General features: G+C 37.1%; 1 protein-coding gene and 1 long non-coding RNA gene across 2 annotated transcripts in view; one reads left to right on the forward strand and one right to left on the reverse strand.

The window, feature by feature from the left end:
* LOC123875350 (hemicentin-1-like) overlaps window positions 1–18,983 on the reverse strand; it is a 293,979-nt gene that overhangs the window by 129,377 nt on the left and 145,619 nt on the right. The gene's annotated exons all lie outside the window — the stretch shown is intronic.
* LOC123875355 lies at window positions 570–17,207 on the forward strand. Its single transcript, XR_006798133.1, has 3 exons — window positions 570–601; window positions 16,856–16,858; window positions 17,166–17,207. It is a non-coding gene; the product is annotated as an uncharacterized LOC123875355 (long non-coding RNA).

Raw genomic sequence — 18,983 nt, forward strand, 5'->3', positions numbered from 1 at the left:
GTATGTTTTTGTATCTTATACTGTGTTTTTTTTTCACTATGGCCCTAAATAAAAGGATATCTGTTTATTTTATTATTTTACGGATAAGATGTATTTTCAAAAGAACAATTCTTACCAAGGGTTTCCTCAAAAACCACCAACTCCCAGGCTATTATGATAGCTGAATTCCCTTTTCTCTTTTGCACGTTTTTTGTATTTAATTTATCTAACTGTGGAGTGGGCGTTCTGTTCACTACCTCGTAAATAACAAGTGCTTTTTTGTGCTTTTGTAGTTTGAACTTCAATACCTTATCGTTGTCAATTGGGCTGGTGAAGTCTAGTGGAATATATTATTCTATAGGCTTTGTTAGCTTTCATTGTTTTTTTTTGGGGTTCCGTACCTTAAAAGGAAAAATAGAACCCTTATAGGATCACTTTGTTGCCTGTCTGTCCGTCCGTCCGTCCGTCGTGTCTGTCAATAAAACCTATAGGGTACTTTCCGTTGACCTAGAATTGCCTAGAATCATGAAATATGGCAGGTAGTAGGTCTTATAGCACAAGTAAAGGAATAAATCTGAAAACCGTGAATTTGTGGTTACATCACAGAAAAAAAAATTAAAATGTGTTTTAATTTTCAAAGTAATAAGATAACTATACCAAGTGGGGTATCATATGAAAGGGTTTTACTTGTATATTCTAAAACAGATATTTATTTATTTTTAAGCGTAATAGTTTTTGATTTATCGTGCAAAATGGCGGAAAAATACCCGAGTACGGAACCCTCGGTGCGCGACCCTGACTCGCACTTGGCCGGTTTTTTTTGATTCGAATCAATTGTTTGCTTTTGCGTTAACTATTTATCGGACAGATAAAATTGTTTTTTGTTATTAGTTTTATTCTAGCTACTCCGGGTAGGTAGTTAGTTAAATGCCATACGAATTTTATGAATCTCACTTTATTTTTATTCATTCTCGTTTTGCAACAACTAACACAGACTATAAAACATTATAAGCATTATAGAAATCGCTTTTCAAAACCAAGAGTTTAAAGCAGAAGCTATAAAAAATTAAAGATTTCACTGAACATTCATATTTTCACTGAACAATATTTTAATATTACTCAAATGAAAATATAATTGTATTGAGATTCGTACCTATACATTTTTTAATAAGTCTAATTATTTCCTATAATATAATTACGCACTTACTTAAATACTTTATGAATTTCGATAAAAACCTATAATCATTTTTAATGGCTTAGGTAGGTACATTATAATACAATTTCAATAAACCATCCATATTTCGAAATGAAATGATATTTAGATGAATCCACCCCATAATAATTAAGTCTTGTTCAGATAAATGGGTTGGCGATATTACTCGATTATATGAACAACGGCTTTGGAATTGTAAATTCAGTTTAGGCTGGCATTATACTTGTAAATTATAAGCAGCCCAGTCTCAGGCTATTGGATTGGATTGAAGGATGTATAGATATAGATGGATCTAATTAAGTATATGTCTGAATTTGAGGACATTCCTAACTCCTGTGGCAGATTCAGTTGAATTTAAAAGCGCTCGTCAAGTTTGTTTGAATTTGTTTTGTTTTTTAACCCCCGACCCAAAAAGAGGGGTGTTATAAGTTTGACGTGTGTATCTGTGTATCTGTCTGTGGCATCGTAGCTCCTAAACGAATGAACCGATTTTAATTTAGTTTTTTTTTTGTTTGAAAGGTGGCTTGATGGAAAGTGTTCTTAGTTATTTATAATCGAAGAAAATCGGTTCAGCCGTTTGAAAGTTATCAGCTCTTTTCTAGTTACTGTAACCTTCACTTGTCGAGGGTGTTATAAATTTTTAATTTACACTTGTGTAATTACCTCTCCAAGAAACAAATTGTTTTATACGAAGTTTAAAGTGTTTTACGTTATCAGCTCTTTTTTAGTTTTCTTATAGAGGTTTTTGTGTCGGGGTTTTTTTTTAATTTATAGTCATTAAAAATATTTTTTTGATTGTTGTGTATAACTTGGTGTTAGTACTACAATATTTTGTTATAAATAAATATAGTGTGTTTGTATTTCATATCCATTAATATACACCATCACAATTAAGTGCATTGTGTTTGTAAACCCCGCATGCAATAAAACAAAATATACCTCCAAAAAAAGAAATAAACCAGATGCATTCAAAAAACAAAATTTGAAAACGTAAAACTGAATTGTTTGGCAAATCCAACATAGATACCTATTACAGAGTTGAAAGCTAACGGGGAATTTCAGCATCAATTCCAAATAGAAAATAGAAATGTTTTTGAAAAATATATGTATCAAACTACGTGACTAGTTAACTAGATTGCTTTGGTATTGCATAAATGCAACAAAGTTTTGCCTACATATAACACTTTAATTTTTTTTATACACCACTACTTTTTAATTGCCATAAGGATCCGAGACAATCCATGTACACCCACCAAACGTTTTGCGTCATCATATTTTGTTAAACCGATTTTGATGATTGGTACAGAGTTAGCTTACATCCCGAGGACGGATAGGCTGATGGAATGCAATGGAATACATAAGTAATACAAAAATAATACAAGAATCTTTTAAAAATGCATGAAACTTCATACAATCTGCAAGATACGTTTGAATTGCATTATGCAATTTGAAATACATCTACAAACTTATTATACACGAGAATAGTGCGAGGCTCTATGGACCGAGAGTCAGTTGATGATTTACTTAAGTCTTTATACTGGTTATATATCTATGTATATAATAATCAGCCAAGTGCAAGTCGGACTCGTACAACAACGGTTCCGCACCACCCTACAAGAGATAACACTTTTTAATTATTTTCAATGAGTTGCTTATTTTTATTTTATTTGTTGTCATAGCGGCACTAGAAATACTACCTACACATTCTGTGAAAATATCAACTCTAACTATTATGGTTCACGAGATACAGCCCGCTGATAGACAGACGGACAGACAGACAGACGGACGGACGGCCAGCTACACGGATGAACAGTGAAGGCTTGGTAATAGAGTCCCGTTGGCACCCTAAAAAGCCTCATTTATTTTGTATTCTGTGCGTCGTGTGAAAAGTTTTTTTTGTTGTTTGACATGATAGATGCACTGATTGGCAGAGAAAGATCAAAGGTAACCGTAAGGTGTGTCAAATTATATTAAAGCCTGATTTTGCAATCGTCGATTTGACGTTTTGGCCAAGTTCCTATATGAAAACTGTCAAAACTCTAATTTATTTCTCAGATTAAAGTTATTTGACGATTGAAAAATCGGCCCTAAAACTTACAGGTTTGGTGTTTAAGTACGACAGTGGCACTAATTAATCCAAAGTGCTATCTAATCTAACCCCACTTTTTTAAAGCAGAAACTTCGTTTTTATGAAAGTTAAGAAAACAATCCGAATTTTAAAAAAAGTATTTTATTTTCTGGTTTCGTAAATTTGTCCATCATCCAGTCGTCACTGTTACTTAGGTAAATTTATCGGTCGTCTCTTAGACTACTACGCTTATCTACATACACGTACGTGGATTGTTCCAACATCTGTCAGAGTTTCTGGATCGGGTCCTTCGAGGAGATTAAATTATGCAAATTGCTTCGGATTCGACGGTTGTAATATTTTAGTTACGGAGAAATTATTACAATCACCATAGGTGGCGCTGAATGTTAATTTTGGCCGCCGGCTCTTAGTCCTCGTACCTGGAACAAGAAATTTAATCATGAGATTTATGGACTCAAGAGGGATTTTGTAAAGATTTTATGTTTATAAATCCATACTAATAGTATAATTAGTGTGTCTGTATGCTAGCGTTTAACGGTCCATCCGTTTAACCGATTTTGACGTTTGGTACAGAGATTTGTTGCATCCCGGGGATGGATTTGTCTAAGAAAGATGCTGGGATGGCGATCTTGTACGGGAAAGTGCAGCATCGGTATACCCCTCATTAGGTGGGTGGACGATATCAAGCAAGTTGCTGGGAACTACTGGAGACCGTGCAAGACTTTGGTATGGGGAAATCCCTAAAAGAGACTTACATAATACTTATACCCAGCAATGGACGTCAATCGCTTGACCAAGACGACGGCATAGTACTAGGACTACATCTGTAATTTTTCGTGATTCCACGAGAGTCCCAATATTTTAAGGTCTACCTTATGGACCCTCCTAGGTGTTACTTGGTGGACCAGGTCTTTTTTACCTGGGCATTGTAGCACTACCTATACAGCTTTTGCAGTTCTCTATAATACAAGTTCTTTTATACAGGGTGAAACCAGAACACTAGCAAAAACGAAGACAGGTGAAAAAAAATAATCATTGAAATAATCCTGTATTTTTTTAAAGTTCACAATATATTGCAAATAAAACATCTGATTGATGCTAGAGGTCAACGAACGTTGCATAAGTAGGCCACTCAATAGTGTATAGTATATAGTATCGTAGAGTCAATGCCGCGTCGTAGGTGGGGTCGACCCGAGTTTTACACGCTATATAATGCCGGTTTGAAAAATATACGTACTAAATCACTAAAACTACAAAATAAGACAATTTATTTATTAAGGTTATTGGCATTGGATTGTGTTTAGGTAGTATGATAATAACGCTTAGTCTTTGCTAGCGTTCTACGCTGTATACAGCTTCTAAGTGCCGAGTTTTACACGACACGAGTTTTGAATCTCAGTTACGCGTTCGAACTATCCAAACCTTTAGTTTAATATTCTAACTGAATCCTATCTAGTACGAAAGAGATTAAAATTACCAAAGAGACGGAAAATTATTCATGAAACTACTTTAATCAGGTTTATGGCTCATATTCTGATACACAGACTAAAGTGAGGATAGAGGGAGCTATAATGCAAATCGCACTACTATTATAAAGGCGAAAGTTTGAATGTGTGCAAGTGCATGTGTGTTTGTATATTTGTTAGTCTTTCACGTAAAACTTCGGGATGAATTTGGCTGAAATTTGGAATGGTGATAGCTTAAATAACCGACTTAACACATAGGCTTTTTTTTATCCCGGAAAATTAAAGAGTTCCTACTGGATTAAGAAAAACTATATCTTCGCGGACGAAATTGCGGGTATCATCTTGTGAATTCATAAAGCTGATCGGAGAAGAGTCAAGTAGACCGATACAATTTATTATTGACAAAGACTCTATAAAATTATCACGTCGTCTATGATTAACTTATCGGTTGAAACAAGCACGACTCGCTCCAAGGCGTGTGCCCATATTATCAGTTAGAGTAGATAACATGCATTATTAGAACGCAAGCGGCGTTTGTCAAACTCGGCTCCTATAAAGTGGCTTTATGTCATCGGCTAAGTACCGCTAGATATTTTCTTTAGCCAAAGCTGTGATATAACAGAATACAGACTACATGCAGGTTGTTTCGGAGTGCTGAAAATTTTAATTCGTCCTCAGAGATCTATTATATAATATACAAATCGGCTTCATATCTAAAGCCATTTTTTTTCTACACTTTTCTTTAGTCAGAGCTCTAATATTACAGACGATGCAGGTTGACTCGGATCGCTGAAGCGTTTGATTCGTCCTCATAGGTCTATTATAAATGTAAGGAAGCCAATTTGTAACAATTGGTGTCATATCTCAAGCCAAGTTTTCCTTCTACATTTTTCTTTAGTTAGAGCTCTAATATTACAGACTATATGCAGGTTGGCTCGGATCGCTGAAGCGTTTGATTCGTCCTCAGAGGTCTGTTATAGAGAATGTTATAGCATCGAATAATTACTTTCTCTTGCGATCTAGCATTTTGCATGTGATTACCCTGGATTCATATATTATCCTAATATAGTATAATAATTCGCTAGAGAACAACTTTAGGACCCGTTCCCACCAGCAGCACGGCACGCAATGAAGTGGTGATAGTAAAAAATACGCGGCTGAGTTTGTCGTGGGCTCTTCTCAGACCTGGGCGCGTTTGGAACCCCGTAGCTTTAGTTTTAAGTTTACGTAATTAATTATATCACTACTGTTACCATCTTACAAATCTATCAATTCGGATCATCAAAAGGTACAATGGTACCTACTTTGAATAAATAATTTTGAGTTTAAGTTCGGGTTTGCACATCAAGGCATTTTGTGCGACAAATAGAAATAATTTAACTTATTAGTATTGCAATAAAATTGAAATTTCAATGATGATCCTCGTACAAAAACAAAATGGCATGCTCCTCGAAATGCGTCGATATCTCTTGGAATGCTTTTTTAGAAAAACGCCTTGTCTTTCTGTCTGTCAAGAAAACCTATAGGGTACTTCCGGTTGACATAGAAACATGAAATCGAGTACGGAACCCCCGGTACGCGAGTCTGACTTGCACTTGGCTAGTTTTTTTGAAATGGCCAGCAAATAAGCAGGCGAGTCACCTGATGTTAAGTGATTACTGCCACCCAGGAACATTTGCAGTACCAGAGGAACCGCCAATGCGTTGCCGGCCTTTCAGGAATTTGTTGGTCCGCCCCTTGAATAATCCCATGTTGTAATCAAGGAAACACCGCAGAAAAGAGTTGATTCCACAGTTTGCATGTGCGTGGAAAAAAGGATCTGGCACAACGGGCGGTCGAAGTGCACCAGGCACCCAGGTGGAGAGGGTAAAATTGCTCTCTTATTAGTTATCTATATGCTATATAATATTTCAGCAATAGCTCAGCATAATATAATAATGCTCGAGACATAACAAACTCCTTAGAGACAAATCAAACGCTCCAGTGATCCGAAGTCTACTGAACACAGACTGGAATATTCGAGCATTAAACTGATTACGCAATAGCTTCACGAGTAATTTCCATTATTAGAGATAATGCAGTTTGTAATCGATAGCCTGTACTGGTAAGATTAACTTAAAGATATATAGAGCTAGTATTAACACAAGGAACTACAATTAATCCATCCGAAATTCCTCGTGAAGACCAAGGTCTTCGAACAGTGCGTGAGGCCCATGGTCGCTAAACATGGACCTCATAATAAAGGTCCAAGGCACTCAGCAAGCGATGGAGTGCTATGCTTGGAGTTACTCTACATGATCAAATCAGAAATTAGGAGATCCGGAGATCCGTAGTAGAACCAGAGTAACCGACATAGCTGAGAGGGTGGCAAAGCTGAATTATTGTCAACTAGAGGATGCCCGCGACTTCGTCCGCGTGAATTTAGGTTTTTAAAGATCTCGTGGGAACTGTTTGATTTTCCGGGATAAAAAGTAGCCTATGTACGTCCCCGGGATATAAGCTAACACTGTACCACGTCAGAATCGGTTAAACTGTCGGGCCGTGAAAAGGTAGCAGACAGACAGACAGGCACACTTTCGCATTTATAATATTACTAGATGATGCCCGCGACTTCGTCCGCATGGATTTAAGTTTTTTGAAATCCCGTGGGAACTCTTTGATTTTCCGGGATAAAAAATAGCCTATGTGCTAATCCTGGATATTATCTATCTCCATTCCCAGCCAAATGTAATATAATATTAGTGTGATTACATTACACTAATATTATACAGGTGAAAGTTTGTTTGTATGTGTGTGTGTGTGTGTGTGTGTATGTTTGTTACTCCTTCACGCAAAAACTACTGGACGGATTTGGCTGAAATTCGGAATGGAGATAGATAGTATCCTGGATTAGCACATAGGCTACTTTTTATCCCGGAAAACCAAAGAGTTCCCACGGGATTTCGAAAAACCTAAATCCACGCGGACGAAGTCGCGGGCGTCAGCTAGTGTATGTAGTAGATGGGTAGGACAAATAGTTCGAAAAATCGCTAGACGTTAGGGTCTTCGAAACTAAGGAGTTTAAAAACTGGAGTGGTGATGGTAATTGGGTTATGTCAGTTATTGTGGTTCTTTTACGGATTTTCTCATTTCTAATTTAATCTAACCGAAGAAAGGCATACTAGGATTCTTTGAACAGTAAGTACAAGTAATTTAAGATGTAAAGTAAATAACTCTAGGACTTAAAGCTAAAAGAAGATTTTTTTGTGATACTTTCGGAGTTAGTCATTTCAATCGTACTAGGAACCAATGGCCTTACATAGAAGCGGGAGATAACCGTGGATCGTTCTTTGGCGATTTTAATGAGTTTTCGAATATCCGCTTAGCGTTAATCCGGGATTATTACGTCATAGAAAACCCGGTGCTACCCGGTTTTAATGAAATACCACTGACCACATAGAGGTACGTGTTTTAATTTAGTTCCGAAATAACCGTGTCCGGTTTTAATCATGTCATGTGGACCAAACAAAATGGTTAACCTTTTCGATTGGCGATTTTGTGAAAAATTTAAATACTTGATTAAAGTTTGCGCGAACCGTTTAAAGTATCAAAGCTTTGGAAAGGCATGAGAATTTAGAAGAATTTCAACTGACTGATATCAATATTCTGACATTCCTTCTGACTTTTAGGGTTCCGTAGGGAATAAAAGGAACCCTCATAGGATTACTTCGTTGTCTTTCCGTCTCTCGTGTTTGTCAAGCCCCGTGAAGGGAATCAAAACCTATAGGGTACTTCCCGTTGACCTAGAATGTTTATATATTAAGGAAAAGATCCGAAAATCGTGCAATTGTGGTTATATCACAACAAAAAAAAAAGTGTACGATGATAGGGAATCCTTCGTGTGAAAGCCGTCTCGCTTTTGACTGGGTTTTTCCCTTCCTGTCAAATCTAGATCCTGTGTTAATCCATTTTTTAACCCCCGACCCAAAAAGAGGGGTATCATAAGTTTGACGTGTGTATCTCTATATCTGTGTATCTGTCTGTGGCATCGTAGCTCCTAAACTAATGAACCGATTTTAATTTAGTTTTTTTTTGTTTGAAAGGTGGCTTGATCGAGAGTGTTCTTAGCTATAATCCAAGAAAATCGGTTCAGCCGTTTGAAAGTTATCAGCTCTTTTCTAGTTAGTGTAACCTTCACTTGTCGGGGGTGTTATAATTTACACTTGTTAATTATATATTACGGTTTGCACTAATAAAAGAATTCTACAGGACCTATCTCATCCATCTATCCAGAGCACGTACCAACAAAGGCTACCATAGCTCTGTTTCCTTTATTCATAAATCCACGCTGGGCGTCCATTGTTTTAATTGTAAACACCAGCCCAGGAAATTTATAGTCACTCGCAAATGGCAACAATTACTGCTGAATTGATTCCCAAAACCCTTTATTGGATGTTTCGATAGTAAAGAGGGAAGTTCCCTTTAACAAGTGTTGCTATCAAAACCGATAAATGGTACTAATTCTGATGGCAATTAACTTTTAGATTCATTATAATCAATTCATCGCCGGCTCACTACAGAGCACGGGTCAACTCTCAGAATGAGAAGGATTTGGGTCATAGTCTACCACGCTGGCAAAGTGCGGTTTGGCCATTATGGAGAACTCTCAGGCATACAGGTTTCCTCACGATGTTTTCCTTCACCGTTAACGCAAATAATATTATTAAATTTCTGAGGACTTTTAAGTTTATTAATTTTATAGTACTTGCATCTTTTTATAAGGTACCAACTACTACCAATGTAATAAGAAAAGGACAGACAAACTTAATTTAATTTAAAACTGTCAAACTGCGAGTCTTTAGGTGTCAGTCTTGAGCATAGAGTTTAAATAGAGTAGCACTAAAAGTTAGTCTTTCATTTTAAATTCATTTTCATTCACATTGCTTGTATTCTGAATCATATAATCTGCATGGAATCTACACATAATTTTATGCCGAAACAGATATGTTTCGATTGAATGAGATAATAAATCCACACTTAATCCATACTAATATTATAAATGCGAAAGTGTGTCTGTCTGTCTGTCTGTCTGTCTGTCTGTCTATCTGTCTGTCTGCTACGTTTTCACGGCCCAATCGCTGAATCGATTTTAATGAAATTTGGTACAGCCTTGGGATACATCCCGGGGAAGGACATAGGCTATTTTTCATCCCGGAAAATCAAAGAGTTCCTACGGGATTTCATAAAAACCGAAATCAACGCTGGCGAAGCCGCGGGCATCCTCTAGTATTATAATATGCGAAAGTGTGTCTGTCTGTCTGCTACCTTTTCACGCCCCAACAGTTTAACCGATTCTGACAAAATTTGGTACAGGGTCAGCTTAGATCCCGGGGACGGACATATGCTATTTTTTATCCCGGAAAATTAAAGAGTTCCCACGGGATTCCCAAAAACCCATCCGCTTAACCGATTTGTATGAAATTTGGTACCGAGGGAGCTTGCGTCCCTGTAATTAACATAGGCAACTTTTTATCCCGGAAAATCAAACAGTTCCCACGGGATCTTTAAAAACCTAAATCCACGGGGACGAAGTCGCGGGCATTCTCTAGTTCGTATTATACAAATCAAATATTACTATAGATATATTCTATACTGAACGTATTATCTGTTTTAGTGGTGACATAATGTCAAGCAGCAAACATTTCAATATATTACCAGCATGTAACAGCTTCATGTATCAACTTGTACCAATTTACACTGATGTAATACCATCGTGTATTAATTTACACGAATGCAAACATGCAAGTATCCAATTCTCCACTTAACCGGATGAATGGTAGCGCTATACATTTCGCTAACATATGGCATCTCCGCTATAAGGCTACGTTCACATGTAAAGCCTAATTTACATTGCGAGATTAGTTTCATGAATCATGATATCTAAATATGTACTTACACAAAAGGAAAATATGACTGACTGAGACTGATCTATCAACGCACAGCTCAAACGACTAGAAGGATTCTGCAGATATAGCTATTAGGTACTACGCAGACATCTGCCAAGAAAGGATTTTTGAAAACCCAACCCCTAGGGTGATACAATAGGGGTTTGAAAAGGGCTTCAACATTTTGTGAGGAACCCGGTATACCTATAAGTCCGCCATTTTGAATAACAGCGACCAGTGATAAAACACGACGACGAATCGATAGGCTAAATAATTACAATCAAAAAATTATTTTCATTGATAGAATGTCGTAAGTGACATACTTTCTGAGATATTTGAGCTTAAAACCGTAAAAAATTAACAATTTTGAACTCAAATATCTCAGATTGGTATATATTTATCGAGTTTATTTAGGATCTTAGACTATTACATTGAAAATCTTCTTGAGACGCAAAAAAAGAATGAAAACAAAATAAAGAAAGCGAATCGTAATTTCCAAAGTTGCGCAATAAAAATCAAGGCAACAAAAAACAATGGCCGACGCTAAAAGCGGTACTATTCAGGTAGGTAGGCGTACTTAGGGTCCATTTGTCGGACGATTACGGGTTGTTTCCAAGCAAACGTCCCTTTGGCGAGATAACTAGGACCTTCCCCACTTCTCAGGGGGAGGAGATATGCGCAAAGTACCCGTTTGCCAAAGTATGTGATCATTAGAAAAGCAAAATATCATTCTGTATTTCACTTAAGTATATGTAATATTTCAGTAAGTATTTATTCAGTACTATCACAATTTAAATCTGTGTCATTGAATAATTAATTGTTGATGTTTTGTTCAGTTGTTCAGATGACAGAAGAGAGTAGAAGAAGAAGACATGTTTTGCCGACCGATGTGTTGTGGGATAAGTTCAGGACGAAGAAGATGTTTTGTTCAGTTACATGATACATCTTCATACAATGCGATGAAAGTGTAAGCAAGATCAGCGTAACGTATGCTCGCCGGCAGCATTAGTTTGTGTTTCAATCACGCTGCAACGGAGCAACGGGTCAGCATGATTTCTTGCATAGCTAACGTGGAAATTTTAAAGAAGCTATTGTAACACGGAAAATTAAAGAGTTTCCACGAAACTTTTAAGAAAAACTTAAATCGTCATCTATTAATAATACTTAGGTCTACTCCTAGGCGCGTCGCTTTATATCAGTGAAGATAACTGGGCACGTCCTTCGACTAGGCGCCTGTAATCTCAAATGGTTATGACTCGCTCAAAGAAAGGCTTAAATCACTAAGTCGGTAAATGTTGAAGGGATTTCTAGATACCCTAACTGTAACACCTTTAAGAAAAACAGTCTTTTATTAGGGTTCCGTACATCAAAATGAAAAACGGAACCTTTAAAGGATCACTTTGTCACGGTAATGGTATATTACCGTGACTTTGTAGTCTCTGACTGTCTGTTGTATCTGTCGAGAAACCTATAGGGTACCTACTTCTCGTTTTGATCCTGAATCGACGATATCTCTAATATTAGGCTATGGTGACATAAAATAAAAAAAAATAAGGCTACTTTAGGGCTGCCTGCGTACATTTTGACGCCTGCCAGTGTCGTTGAAGCCTTGAAGTTTTTTTAGAAGTTCCCTGAAGTGATCTAGCTCTGTTCACGAGGGGCTACAACTTTTGGGGCTAAAATAAAGCCAAACAATGCCTCAAATTGTTTGCGAAAGGGGCACAATAAAACTCCCCCATAGACGGTTCGCTATTGCTATCGGAACAACCAATAAAGGGTTTTGGGAATCAATTCGACAACAGTAACCGATAGCGTTTGTAAAGGACGATAAATCTCAAAGGGTCACGCTTACAATTAAAATAATAGAGCCTATTTTACCAAGGGGGTATAAATATAATTGGTGGGGCAAATGTATCAGATCTAGACTTTATTAAGGTTCATCAGTATTCATCGGACTGCCCATCCATAACCTAAATACATAAAAGGAAAAGTTAACTGACTGACTGATCTATGAGCGCACAGCTCAAATTTCTGGATGGATCGGGCTGAAATTTGGTATGAAGATAGCTATTATAATGTAGACATCCACTAAGAAAGGGCTTTTGAAAATTCAACATCTAAGGGTGCAAAATAGGGGTTTGAAAGTGTAGTCCACGCGGACGAAGTCGCGGATATAAGGTACACCCCCAACAAGTGAAGGTTACAGTAACTATAAAAGAGCTGATAACTTTCAAACGGCTGAACCGATTTTCTTGAATTATAGCTAAGAACACTCTCGATCAAGCGCCACCTTTCAAACAAAAAAAACTAAATTAAAATCGGTTCATTAGTTTAGGAGCTACGATGCCACAAACAGATACACAGATACACACGTCAAACTAATAACACCCCTCTTTTTGGGTCGGAGGTTAAAAATATGCGGAAGTGTGTCTATTTACTAGCTTTTCACGTGATGAAATCAGGTAAAAGGAGATCCGTAACAGAAACAGTAGCTGACATAGCTCACTGGGTTGGAAGCTGAAGTGGCAATGAGCAGCGGATATAGTTCGAAAAACTGATAGACGATGGCTTCGCAGTGGCGTGCATAGAATCCTATAGGCATTAGTCCCTCTTGTATGTCTCTATGGCCTGCAGGCCACCTAATACTGAAAAATGAGCATTGTGCTATTTCACCTAGGTAAGCAGTGTATTTTTGCTTCTATCATCTGCCATCTGCATGCCACTGGTCCTAAGTTGCTAGAATGGCAATTTTGCACTGGAATGTGCAGCATCTGAGTGCTCACTAGCACTCAGACGATGCACCTCACTAGTCACTACTAGTGAGGTGGTCTTCCAAGGACCTGTAGATAGACAGATGAGTTGCAGGGAGCCAGTGGATGGCGACGGCCCAAGACCGTTGCATGTGGAAGTTTTTTTTTTTTTTTTATTCACTATAGGCAAGCGCTTGACCACATGACCACAATCACACCTGATGGAAAGTGATGATGTGGTCTAAACCACACTAACCACCTGTGGTGGTGGGGACGCGCTTACCTAGAAGGTGCCCATTCACTCTTGTCTTAAAGATACCCGGATTGTAATTGGTAGAAAACACAGTTGTTACAAGAGATACCTATGTCCAGCAGTGGACATCTTTCAGATGAAGATGATGATACAGTGCGTAAAGAGCCTTAATCAGAAGCGCACCAGGAATAGATCAAGGATAGATAAATAGTTAACTCCCCTTCAATTCCTGTTTAATTTACACCAAAGCAACCGCGCTGCACAATCTATTCATCTATTCAACCCTCAACCAGTTGAAAGCGGCTACACCTAATGTGTTCACTCAAGACGACTGCGCTTGAAACGTATAGCCCCAGAGCTGGTGGTGTTTATACTGCTTTGATAGATACAACGTGTAAGAAATCAAAAAAAAATGCAAGATACTACTGACGGCTTTGATAAAGGAAAACTATCACTTTCTAAGTATATGCCACCGTGTAATTGTGAATACAACAGAACTAACAGAATCAATCTCGTGAGATTGTAAACTGTTGAAAAATTGTGAACCGTTCTATTGTGAGATCTATATTATGCCGCAGCGAAATGCCATAAATGTGTAAAAAAAACAGCCAAGTGCGAGTCGAATTCACAAATGAAGGGTTCTGTACTATCGTACTAGAAATATATTTTTATTTATTTTTACTGCAGCCATTTTGATATTTTTATTATTTTTTGTTATTGCACTAAACACAAATCCTATAAAAATTTCAACTCTCTACCTATAACCGTTCACGAGAGACAGCCCACTGACAGACAGACAGACGGGCAGCGCTAGCTTAGTAATAGTGTCCCGATGGCACCCTTCGAGTAAGGAATCCTAAAAACCTGTTAAAAAGCCGCAGTGCCTAAACTACGTTTCGCTTCGTAGATTCGAGTTTCATCTGATCTCAGATAAGAAACATAGTCAAGACTAAACCGTACAAGAAATATTATAATCCTGGGTGTAAACTTACCTTATCTCTGTAGCACTGGTATGCTTAGTATGAGATTTCTCACCAATGGAGATAGAATTCGAGCATCGAAACCCTTCAATTTAAAGTAAAATAGACTAACTATAACCACGCTGTGTACAGCACAAGTTTATCCATACGTCTACTGGCAGCGCTCCTTGTGAAGCTAAAATCGGTTGTACTGAAATTTTGACTTGAAATCAAGGTACTTTAAAAACCCTTCCTATAACACACATGTCAATGTTTTCAAATTTTCGAAAAACCCAAAGAGATGCCATTTTAGTTTTTCTTTGGATTTTTCGACGATGAAAGGATATATGAGAAAACGTGACTGCCTACAAGTTTTTCCATAATGTTCCGCCTAAACCCGTCTAATTCTGCGAGATCTGTACTCAGTAGTGGGTCGGCGATGGGTTGTTGATGATGTCATTTTATTATGAACTTATTGTGTTTAGACGTTGGAATTCTGCCAAACTTAGGCGCAACATCTGATACTAAGCACACTGGTAGGAGCAAAAACGACACCAGCTCTTGGTCTGTGTAATGCTCTTTGCAAGGAAACGCAATCTGGGTGCGGATTACGCCAAGATTGGCTGATAACGGCTGACTAACATGGCGGTTTATACCTTTTATCAAATGCATTACCTACGTACTTGAGTGTAGCGGAGCGTTTAACTAGAAAATAGACGAAGAATTCAAATGATTCGGTAAAAAAATACCACAGCCAAAAGCCAATCGCCTTTTAAACCCCCAAAACAACAAGTGTAAATTAAAAATTTATAACACCCCCGACGATCCAAAGTATTTGAGTTTATTACATCATTTTCAAATAAATAATTATGTATTTAGGCAACGTCCATCTTGACAGCTTGACATTTGTCTATTGACATATTAATATTATGAACCTAACGGTTATCTAACCTTCTTTTCTACAAGAAAACTAGAAAAGAGCTGATAACTCTTAAACGGCTGAACCGATTTTTTTAGATTATAGCTAAGAACACTCTCGATCAAGCCACCTTTCAAACAAAAAAAACTAAATTAAAATCGGTTCATTCGTTTAGGCGCTACGATGCCACAGACAGATACACAGATACACAGATACACAGACACACAGATACACAGATACACACGTCAAACTTATAACACCCCTCTTTTTGGGTCGGGGGTTAAAAAGACGGGTGTTATAAGTTTGACGTGTGTATATGTGTATCTGTCTGTGGCATCGCAGCTTCTAAACTAATGAATCGATTTTAATTTAGTTTTTTTTTGTTTCAAAGGTGGCTTGATCGAGAGTGTTCTTAGCTATAATCCAAGAAAAATTTTGAAATTGTAGGGTATTATTGTTAGTCTTAATTGTAGTTTTTATTGTTAGTTTTAAGAGTACTTTTGGCTTATTGAGTAATTAATTTAATTATTATAGATTTTATGCAAAAAATGTCTTAGGTTAAGTTTTACTATTTAGAAGTTTTAGATTAAGCATGTTGAATTAGCCTGTGAGTATACATTGATAGTCCTAAGTTTATATAAGTCGTCATAATCACTTTTCTTTGTATACCGTTGGCTTCCTATTAAATAAAATAAAATAAAATAAAATCGGTTCAGCCGTTTGAAAGTTATCAGCTCTTTTCTAGTTACTGTAACCTTCACTTGTCGGGGGCGTAACTTTTTAATTCACACTCGTAATTAATAAAATTGATGAGCAAACTATGGCGAGAGAATATTGATATTTTTGCAGAAAGAAAATGTAGGGATTTTAAGAAGGAGTTTAGTAAGTGCATTTTCAAAAATAATACCGTTTGATGCCTGGGGTTTTCATAATACTTATTTATAATACCATAAGTTCAATAAAACTCAAAATTCAAAAAACCCCCGACACAAAAACCTCCATAAGAAAACTAGAAAAGAGCTAACTTTCAAACGGCTGAACCGATTTTCTTGGATTATAGCTTAGAACAATCCCGATCAAGCCACCTTTCTAACAAAAAAACTAAATTAAAATCGGTTCATTAGTTTAGAAGCCACGATGCCACAGACAGATACACAGACACACAGATACACACGTCAAACTTATAACACCCCAATTTTTTGGTCGGGGGTTCATAATTATCAAATAGGCACATTCAGAATGAAAAAGTAATAAAGCCTGGATATGAACGAAATGTGTGAGTAAATTATCATGTATATTCAAGATGGTAATGAAAAAAAAAAACAAAAACAACACCCGCGTATTGTGAAAACAAATTATGCGGAAAATGTAAAATATAAACCTATTCACTCCGCATTGCGCGGAACGCATTTTTTTAGGGTTCCGTACCTCAAAAGGAAAAGCGGAACCCTTATAGGAATACTTTGTTGCCTGTCTGACTGTCTGTCCGTCTGTCATGTCTGTCAAGAAAACCTATAGGGTAACGAAGTTTGGTAGGTAGCTGGGTCTTATTGCACAAGTAAAGGAATAAATCCGAAAACAGAGAACTTATCGTTACACCACAAAAAAATAAGTTCACGAAAAACTTAATTGACTAAATCACATGTAGATGGCGCAAATATTAAAATAGTAGCTGATGCTCGCGACTTCGCCCGCGTGGATTTAGGTTTTTCGAAATGCCGTGGGAACTCTTTGATTTTGCGGGATAAAAAGTAGCCTATGTGCTAATCCAGGATATTATCTATCTTCATTCCAACCAAATCCGTCAAGTAGTTTTTGCGTAAAGAAGTATCAAACATACACATAAACACACACGCACAAACTTTCGCCTTTATAATATTAGTGTGATCTTGTACGATGGTACGGAACCTATCGTATGCGAGTCCGACTCGCACTTGGCCAGTTTTCATTTAATGAGATAGGTATGCTTGTGGGTTTTTAATGTTGAAATGAAAGGGGAAAAGAATAAAAGTCAAGCTCTTAGAATTTTTTCTCCGGCGAGTTATATTTTGCCCTTTTACGGGATGTCGCTATTCAGCAGCGGTTTTATTATTGCTTTAATAACTTCATTATTCCTTCCTGGATCAACACTAAATGATGGCCATTAAGCTCATTTGACATTGGTTGGTTCTACATTGCTGTTTTGCTGAGTGATAGTCAAATAATTCTTCGTATAAAACCTTCAATAGGTTATATCTAAGTTAGCGAATCACCCCACATTTCAAGTTACACACACATACACGCACGCGTACATACACACACACACACACACACACACACTCTCACACACGCACACAAGCATTGTGAACTTTTGAGTCTTAGCAACCAAATTTATATGAAACATTTTTTGCTGGGATATATTATACATATATGTTCATATACAGTAGGAGTACATATTGCGCAATATATTCACCACAACAACGCTTCGGAGATAACACACCCCTTACGAGCAATCAAACGCTTCGCTGATCCGAACTCTAGCGAGTATGGACGGCAACATCCGAATATAATTAATTAAGCGCCATAGTTTCATGAATAATATTACTATTATGATGTATTTTCAGGTTTTCATCACCCGGTGCCTACAACGCTTGAGTACCTATTGGTATATAGTTACATACATTGGCGTCGCTATTGTTGTCTTTTTCTAAACTAAGATTAAAGTATCTGCATCCCTTTCTTTTTAATATCTATTACAAAAAAACCGGCCAAGTGCGAGTCAGACTCGCGCACCGAGTGTTCCGTACTTGGGTGTTTTTCCGACATTTTGCACAATAAATAGAAAACTATTGCATAAAAATAATGAAAATCTATTTTAGAATGTACTGGTAAAGCCTTTTCATATGAAAGATACCCCATTTGGTAAAATTATCTTATTTTGAAAATTGAAAATACTGATTAAATAATTAGTAAAGTCTCTAAATTACAATGATTAAGTCCTATCTTGCTTTCCATCGGCGGCGGTTCCACTGGTACTGCAAATGTAGATGAGCGGCGGTAATCACTTAACATCAGGTGAGTCGCCTGCTCATTTGCTCGCTATTTTTATAAAAAAAAATAGGAAGCCAGCGGTTGGTGTAAAAACAATGCGGCGTAAATGTCAGAGTGGTATTAGAAAACAATAAAACGCTTGGGCGAGTTAAATCCTTGGGCGCTTTGTCTTATGGAGCGTTAGAGGATGTTTTTGCTTCATTAATCTAATTCCTCATCGAATCGTAATTGTTCATGTAATGTCTGTCCCTCGGATTTGGGATTGTTTGAGGGATTTTGAGAGCCATTATCTAATATCGTGTACAAAATGTTGGGATCGATTCTGATTTAATTGAAAAGCTGTTGGATTTCATTAGTTGGATCTATAATAATAGATAGATAGATCTATACCTAATTCTGAT

This window comes from Maniola jurtina, chromosome 19, assembly GCF_905333055.1.
Source record: "Maniola jurtina chromosome 19, ilManJurt1.1, whole genome shotgun sequence".
NCBI lineage: Eukaryota > Metazoa > Arthropoda > Insecta > Lepidoptera > Nymphalidae > Maniola > Maniola jurtina.